This window comes from Chelonoidis abingdonii, chromosome 25 (assembly GCF_003597395.2).
Source record: "Chelonoidis abingdonii isolate Lonesome George chromosome 25, CheloAbing_2.0, whole genome shotgun sequence".
NCBI lineage: Eukaryota > Metazoa > Chordata > Testudines > Testudinidae > Chelonoidis > Chelonoidis abingdonii.
Genome location: NC_133793.1, coordinates 18,430,052 through 18,438,700, shown reverse-complemented (window position 1 = coordinate 18,438,700; position 8,649 = coordinate 18,430,052). Strand labels below are relative to the sequence as shown.

The 8,649-nt window shown below is 42.7% G+C and overlaps 2 pseudogenes; one reads left to right on the top strand and one right to left on the bottom strand.

The window, feature by feature from the left end:
* Positions 1 to 211: 211 nt before the first annotated feature.
* On the bottom strand, positions 212 to 1,151 carry LOC116836576 (olfactory receptor 5V1-like; annotated as a pseudogene).
* Positions 1,152 to 5,244: 4,093 nt separating this feature from the next.
* Positions 5,245 to 6,445, top strand: LOC116836587 (olfactory receptor 5V1-like; annotated as a pseudogene).
* The last annotated feature ends 2,204 nt before the right edge of the window (positions 6,446 to 8,649 follow it).

Genomic DNA, 8,649 nt, shown 5'->3' with positions numbered 1-8,649 from the left:
TGCAGTCCCCCACGCTCCACTGGCTCTTGTACAACTAGGAATCTGGTCTGCTGACTTCAATGAAGCCATGCTCATTTAGACCAACTGAGGTTTTATCCTAATTTGTCTCAATTACCTGAGAATTTCCCAAATTTCCCAAACACCAGTTATCCACAGTTCTATGCTATCTAAGGTAAAAATATGTAGTTTAATTTATTTTAGATCATCAACATTACTTGACAAACTTTACTTTTCCCAACATTTTCCTTAGAGCTGTTTTCACCTCCTTGTTCTTCAGGCTGTAGACGATGGGGTTTAACATGAGAGTCAAGACACTGTACTGGATGGAGAATATTTGATCCAGCACCACAGAGGAGACTGAGCTGGGTTTTGTGTACTGGAGAAAACCTGTCAGGTACAATAAGCCAACCACAATCAGGTGGGAGCTGCAGGTGGAGAAGACTTTACGCCTGCCCTCTGCAGAGCATATCCTCAGGATGGTGGAGATGATGTGAATGTAGGAGATCAGCGTGAGGAGGAAGGAGCTTGACCCAGATACCACAAAAGAAATAAGAAGCACCACTTGATTAGTGAGGGTCTCAGTACAGGCCAGTTGTAACAGAGGAGGAAGCTCACAGCTGAAATGATGAATCTGGCTGAAGCCACAGAAATGCAACTTCAGAGTAAAAATAGTGTTAGGAAGGGGATAAAAGAAGCCTGTGGTTCACGCCCCACTCACCAACAGAACACAGATCCCTTTGCTCATTCTCTCCATGTAACGCAATGGGTCACAGATGGCAGTGTAGCAGTCATAAGCCATCGCTGAGAGAATGAAAATTTCAGCCCCAGCTGAGAGGAGGAAGAAGAATATCTGAGCAATGCAGCCATTGACAGAAATAGTTTTGTGCACTGCTAAGAAGTTCCTCAGTGCGTTAAGGCACCGTGACCAAGGAATAGCAGATATCCACAAAGGATAAATGGAAAAGGAAGAAGCACATAGGGGTGTGAAGGTGAGACTCAGTTCTCATCACTACCATGATCATTATGTTACCACCCAGAGTGATTAGGTAAATAACTAAAAACACCGAGAAGAGGAAAATCTGCATCTGTGGGTCACTGGAAAGTCCCAGGAGAATAAATTCAGTCTCTGTGGTTTGATTTTTCGTTTTCATTTATACAGGAAATCTGTGACCTGGAAGACCAGAATAAATGAAATTAACACTTATTATGAAAATAAATTGAAATAGTATGTGGAGTTTATCTGTTCCAGAGGATGAGTGTAAAGAGAGACCTATTCCATTCTGTAAAATGTGTGTATTAACTATACTAAATTTAGAAAGAGAGAGAAAGAGAGATGTGAGATGGTATTTGTGTGTTTTAAAAAGGCAAAATAAGTGGGATACACAAAAGGACTTGGGCACCTACCTGCCACTTTAGATGCCTAAATCCAAGAATCACATCCTATTGGTATTCACAAACTCCCTGCTCAGCTCAAACAAAGCGATAGTCTGGTGTGCGGCTCCCTCAATCTCTCCTTTTGAAGCTGTACCTCTGTGGATACATCATAAAAGAGGCAGTGCAGGGTTAGTGTGATACTTAGTCTTCTGCATGTGTGGTGAGTGTTCAAGCCACCAGGCTATAGAGCAATTTATTCTTGCTCTGCAATCTGGCCTTATGACTTCAACAGAGCTACAGCTGCATTACACAAGCATGGGATCTGGCAGACTGGCTGCAATGAAACTATGGCCAGTTTACAATAGCTGGACATCTGGTCAAATCTATAAAAATAATCTCCTTCTTCATTACAATCTGTCAGTTGTTCTAGACTATTTCGTTGAAAACACTATTTAATCTCTGCAGTTTATAATTGAATTCTTACCTATTAAAATTATTAGAATTTTTCAAGAAGAAAAATAATCATAGAATCATAGAACTGGAAGGAACAGCAAGAGGTCATCTAGTCCAGTCCCCTGAACTCATGGCAGGACTAAGTTTAATCTAGACCATCCCTGGCAGGTGTTTGTCCAACCTGCTCTTAAAAATCTGCAACGATGCAGATTCCATAACTTCCCTAGGCAATGTAATCCAATACTTAACCACCCTGACAGTTAGGAAGTTTTTCCTAATGTCCAACCTAACCCCCGCTTGCTCCAATTTCAGCCCATACGTTCTTCTCCCATCCTCAGAGGTTAAGAAGAACAATTTTTCTCCCTCCTCCTTCTAAAAACCTTTTATGTACTTGAAAACTGTTATCATGTCCCCTATTAGTCTTCTCTTCTCCATACTAAACAAACCATATTTTTTCAATCTTCCCTCATGGGTCATATTTTCCAGAACTTTAATAATTTTTGTTGCTATTCTCTGGACTTTTCCAATTTCTTCTCATTTTTACTGAAATGTGGCACCCAGAACTGGACACAATAGTCAAGTTGAGGCATAATAAGTGCAGAGTAGAGTGGAAGAATTACTTCTTGTGTCTTGCTTACAACACTCCTGCTAATATATCCTAGAAGGATGTTTGCTTTTTTTTCAATGGGGTTACATTGTTTACTCATATTTAGCTTCTGGTCTTCTTTGACTACCAGATCCCATTCTACAATTCTCCTTCTATTATGCATGAGTGCAACTGACTATTTATTCCTAAGTGGAATACTTTGCATTTCTCCTTATTGAATTTCATCCTATTTACTTCAGACCATTTCTCCAGTTTGTCCAGATCATTTTCAATTATAATCCTATCCTCCAAAGCACTTCCAACCCCTCCCAGCTTGGTATCCTCCGCAAATGTTATAAGTGTACTCTCTATGCATTATCTAAATCACTGATGAAGATAGTTGAACAGAACCAGATCAAGAAAACTTGTATCCCTCAGGACCCCACTCATTAGTCCTTCCAACTGACTGGAACCGCTGACAATTCTATCTGGAATGTTTTCCAACCAGCTACGCCCCACCTATAAGTAGCTCCATCTTGGTTGTATTCTCTAGTTATAGAAGGCCATGAGACACTGTCAGAAAATGAATGTGACATCAAACATCATCTTGACACAGTGAGAGAATTTGAAAGAAGGCCTGATAGAAAATTAATGGGACTTTTCCTCCTAAGTCACTTAACTCCGACTCAGTAGATTTTTTTACTTCGTTCTGACTGTCTGAATATCAGATGTACCTATCAGTAGAGAAATTATTCTGCCCTCCTGGAAGTGAATGAACATCATATTATGGAAAGAGAATAAAAACTATGTTCTGTCCAATGTCAAAATTATGTTATATCTCCTACAATCCAGAGAGAAACTAAACTTTCCCCATTATCAGTAATAAGCCTCTGCCAAATCTGGACCTTAGCGTCCAAAAGCTGGTGTCTTAGCATGAAACTCCCCCAAGCTTATTACCAGCTTGGACCTGATCTCGCTGCACCAACCGGGAATTCGTGCCTGGTACTTCTGGTCTCCAAAATCTTCTTTGGGGACCAGACTCAGAAACCCTGAGCTCACCCAAAGGGAAACAACTCCTCCTTGTCTCCTCTGTATCTCATCCCCAGCTCTCCCTCCCTGGGTTATCCTGGGCGATACTGTACTTAAACTCCTTGAATGCAAAAACGAGAGGGAATTTACCTTCCCCCCTGAGCTATGCATTCAATCTAGTCAAGCTAACACAAAAGATGTTCCCTCCCTTCGTTTGTAGCCTTAATCAGAGAAAAACCTCAAGCAGGTTTTTAAGAAAGTTTTATATAAAAAGAAAGAAAAGACAAAATATAAACTCTGATCAAGATGACATATACAGGGCTATTGCTTAAGAAAATATGAATAAACAATCTGATTCAAAAAGAGATACAATTTAAACATTCCAGCAACTCCACACATGTAAATACAATATAAACCTATTGCTTTTCCTTTTGTACTCACATCTTGGTAACAGAAGGGTAGAAAGAAGCTTGGAGATAGAAAGAAAACCTCTTCTCTCATAGCCGAGAGAAAACAAAACAGGCAGAACAAAACCCCAAACCAGAAGTTCCCTCCCTCACTTTGAAAAATTTGGTTTCCTGATTGGTCCTCTGGTCAGATGTTTGGTTCCCTTTGTTAACCCTTTACAGGGAAAAGAAACATTAACCCTTAGCTATCTGTTTATGACAGTAACCTACTATGTCTTTGACAAGTACATACATTTCATACTTATCCTTTTATCCTTTTTTAAATGTTTATTTTGAATGAAAACTGGAAATGTAGAGCAGCTGAAGAAGTGAAGATTAGATCGTTTTTATATTTTACTAGCTAGCGGTAATAATCTTTCTCTCCACTGTCACTGTTTTCACAGTGCCATGCCTCTGACTGTAGTGCTAGAGTTACAGTCCATGAAGATTAAAATCCTTTATTTATCACTTGAATATGTGTGATATGGTCCGTGGAAGGACAAACTTTCTCCAATACACAAGCACTGGTTCCAGCTAAGGGAAAGACTGGTATCTAAGAGTTAAAGCAAAGATGGTGAATCAGGAGCTTTCGTATGTCCCCCTTCAGGTACTCGTAAAGGCATGTGATCTACCACGGCAAGGATTCTTGAGTTTTCTCCCAAGCTCCGAAAGGGAGTTAGCTCTGCTGTTTAGTGGTCTGAGAGACTCAGAATCAGGACTCCTGGGTTCTATTCTCAACTATGAGAGGTCTATTGGTTGGAGAAGCAGAGGTTGGGAACCAGCACTCCTGGTTTCTATTCCAAGTTTTGGCAGGTGAGTGGGGGTCTATAGATTAGCACCAGGCGCTTGGAGACAGGTCTCATGGATTGCACTGCAGGCTCTCGGATGGAGTGTATTGTAGTGGTTAGAGCAGTGAGGTCTAGGAGCCAGAAGCATTCTTCAGCCCTGGGAATGGTGCATGCTCAAGCAGTGACATTCCTGGGGTTGAATACAAGTTCCAGAAGGCAAACAGGTTCTAGGGTTCAGATCAGGGTTAGGGAATCAGGATGTCTAGCCTGCATTCTGGATCTGAGAGGGAAATGGGATCTAATGGTTAGAGAGGATTAGTAGGAAGAAATTCTAGACTCCTGGTTTTGCCAGTGACCAAACTGAAATATGCAAATTCTTGTATCATAACTCCTTTTCCCTTCTGTATAGACCATTCTCCTCTCTGCTGCAGGCAGGTGAAGATGTGGTCATGGAGAATCAACCACACCAAGTGAATTCATCCTTCTTGGATTTCATAATATTCAGGGGTTACATTTCCTACTGTCTTGGGTTATCCCCATCATCTACATCTTCACTGTCTTGGGGAACATGCTCATTATCTTTCTCTCCTTGGTGGAACCATGTCTCCAAACCCCAATGTAGTTCTTCCTGGGAAACCTCTCCCTCCTAGACATCTGCCAGACCACCTCCACTGTCCCCCAGATGTTGGTACACCTCGTCTCAGGCAGGAGCAGTGTCTCCTATGCAAGGTGTGCAACACAACTCTACTTCTTCCTCTTTTTTGTGAGTGCTGAGTGTATCTTGCTGGCCACCATGGTGTACGACCGCTACGTGACCATATGCAACCCCCTGCGCTACACGCTGTTCATGAACAGGACGTTTTGTGTTCTGCTGGTGTCAGTCTCCTGGCTTAGTGGTGCACTCAATACAGCCTTGCACATGTTCCTCACTATCCACCTGCCCTTCTGTGAGGCCAACAGGATCAACTACTTCTACTGTGATATCCCACCACTGCTGGCACTTTCCTGTGGAGACATCTCATTCAGTGTCACTATGATACTGGTCTCCAGCTTCTTCTTGGGGTGGAGCCCCACCCAGTGCATTGGACTTTCATATGGATACATTGTTTCAAGGATACTGAAGATACATTCCCCTGAGGGGAGGAGCAAGGCCTTCTCCACCTGTGTGTCACATCTCACTGCAGTCCTGCTCTACTATGGAAGTAGTATCTTCACCTATGTCAGACCCCTCTCTAGCTACTCACTGGATAATGACAAGTTAATCCCTCTGCTGTACAACATCGTCACCCCATGTTGAACCCATTGATCTCTACTCTGAGGAACAAGGATGTGAAGAGAGCCATGAAAAAGGTCCTTGTGAGGAAAATGTTCTTCTAAGAGGATCAAGAATACTGGCATCGATATCTACTTCCATGAATAGGATGTATTAAGTTAGAACATATGGGTTTTGGGAGTCAGGACTCCTGGGTTCTATTCTGCTTTCTGGGAAGGGAGTGGGTTTTAGTGGTTAGAGAAGGGGGACGCTGGGAGTCAGGATCCTAGGTTACATTTGATGACTCTTGCAGGGGAATGGGTCTAGGGGTTGGAGCAGCAGAGTTGAAGCCTCAGGACTGTTGTAAAGAGCTTTCATATCTATCGGTGAAAGATTTTATAGGGTGCTAAATGTTATTAAATGTGGAGGTTAATCACTAGGAAGGATCGAGAAAGGATCCAACAATAGAACATTACAATTAACCTTAATTTATAAACATAACATTTGTTGCTGTGTCACCTTGAACGTGTTTCACATATTTATGAAAGATGTGGAGAAATTGGAGAGTCCAGCTGAGAGTAACACAAATGATAAAAGGTTTAGCAAACCTGACCTATGTGGAAAGGCGAAAAAAGGTGGGCATGTTTAGTCTTGAGAAACGAAGACTGACTGGGGATCTGATAACAGGCTTCAAATATGTTACTGGCTCATCTAAAGTTGAGAGCGAACAATTGTTCTTCATGCCCATTGCAGGTAGGAGAAGCAGTAATGGGCTTAATCTCCAGCAAGGGAGATTTAGGTTAGCTATTAGGAGAAGCGTTCTAACTCTCAGGGAAGTTGAGCTCTGGACAGGGGCAGCTCTACGTATTTTACCGCCCCAAGCACGGCAGGCAGGCTGCCTTCGGCGGCTTGCCTGCAGGAGGTTCCCAGTCCCACGGACCTGCTGGAGGTCTGCCGAAGCCATGGGATCAGCGGACCCTCCACAGGTATGCCGCCGAAGGCACCCTGCCTGCAGCCCTCGCGGCGACCGGCAGAGTGCCCCTCATGGCTTGCCACCCCAAGCATGCACTTGGCATGCTGGTGCCTGGAGCCGCCCCTGGCTCTGGAACAGGCTTCCAAGGGAGGTTGTGGAATTCCCATCACTGGAGGTTTTTAGGAACAGGTTGGAGAGACACTTGTCAGGTCTGGTCTAGGTTCACTTGGTCCTGCCTCAGCACAGGGGGCTGGACTTGATGACCTCTCAAGATGCCTTACAGCCTGACATTTCTATGATTCTATGACATACATTTGACTAAAAAAAATGAAATTTTGGGCCATTCCTTCAACTACTTAAGCATGTGGGCTCAGATTTCCGAGAGAGCCTAAGGGAGTTAGGCACCCAACTCCCCTTGATTTTTCAATGAACTCCTTTATGCTCCTTTGAGAATCATGGCCATAAGTAATTGTTGGATTGACTTACATCCTCTCCTCTCCTGCCAATGCACGTGAATCCCTTCACTCATGGGAGTAAGAGTCCACAGGCCTGTAAACACCTCTGCCATGTTTCATTTGATGCTCCATCCCTGATATGGGTGCCTATTAGTAGTGGGTGAATTGAACATTCCCTATTGCCTAACTCCCCCAAATGCTGAGGCTTGGATTTTCATGGGAGCCAAAGGGATGTAGGTGTCCATCTCCCACTGGGAGTTAGCCTCCTTCAAAAAACAAAACAAAACTGCCCAACCTTTTTCTGTCTGTAAAGTTATTTCATATCTTTAGATGAGAAATATTGTGGAAGGTCTGGTGTACACAGCAAAGTTTGCCAAATAGCTATGTGGGCTAGGAGTGTGAAAAAAGTCACAGTCCCTCACTGACATGCTATGCCACCAAAATCCATCATGTAGAGGAACTATGCTGACAGAAGAGTGTATCTGATGGTATAGCTTATGTCATTCATGCGGATGATGTAGCTATGCCAGTATGGGGCGCTGCTGACACACCAATCCCAGCCAGGAGTCTGTAATAAACAAGCCCAAAGTGACCAAAAGTTCAGTTATAGTATTTCTCATTTCCCTGTGTTTATTTCTCATTAACTTATACTAATTATGTTCATTTCTCTCTGCTTTTGTGTACTATTTAATCCTGTTGTATGTATTTTTTTTCTCTGCAAAATGTGTGGGGTATATTTTGTCTAAAAGGGTGTTACATAAAATAAAATTGAATTCATATTATTCTTTAGTATCTATCTAATCTATCCTATCTATGCCATCAAGAAATAAGGTGTGCATTTTTAACACTGAGAGTAATTAACCATTGGAAAAACTTACCAAGGGTTGCGGTACATTCTTCATCACTGACAATTTTTAAATCAAGATGGGATTTTTTTTCCCCAAAAAGATCTCTAGAAATTATTTTGGGCAATTCTCTGGCCTATGTTATAAGGGAGGTCAGACTAGCTGATCACAATGGTCCCTTCTGGCCTATTAATCTATATCTACTTATATGACTCTCATCACCACAGTATCTGAGCATCTCACTAATAGCTCAGAGAAGGCAGTGAGGTTTGTCCGTTGCACATGGGTCTATTTTTATTTGGGAGGCTTCTGGCATTCTGGGGCCCTGATCTGAGCACAGAATTTCCAGGAGTGGGGAAAGTATCCTCAGACTCCTGCGAAGAGGGGCTACCCCATCCTTGCTATAGGAGAAGAGGCCTTGGGGAAAAAAGGGACCTACAGTTGAGCA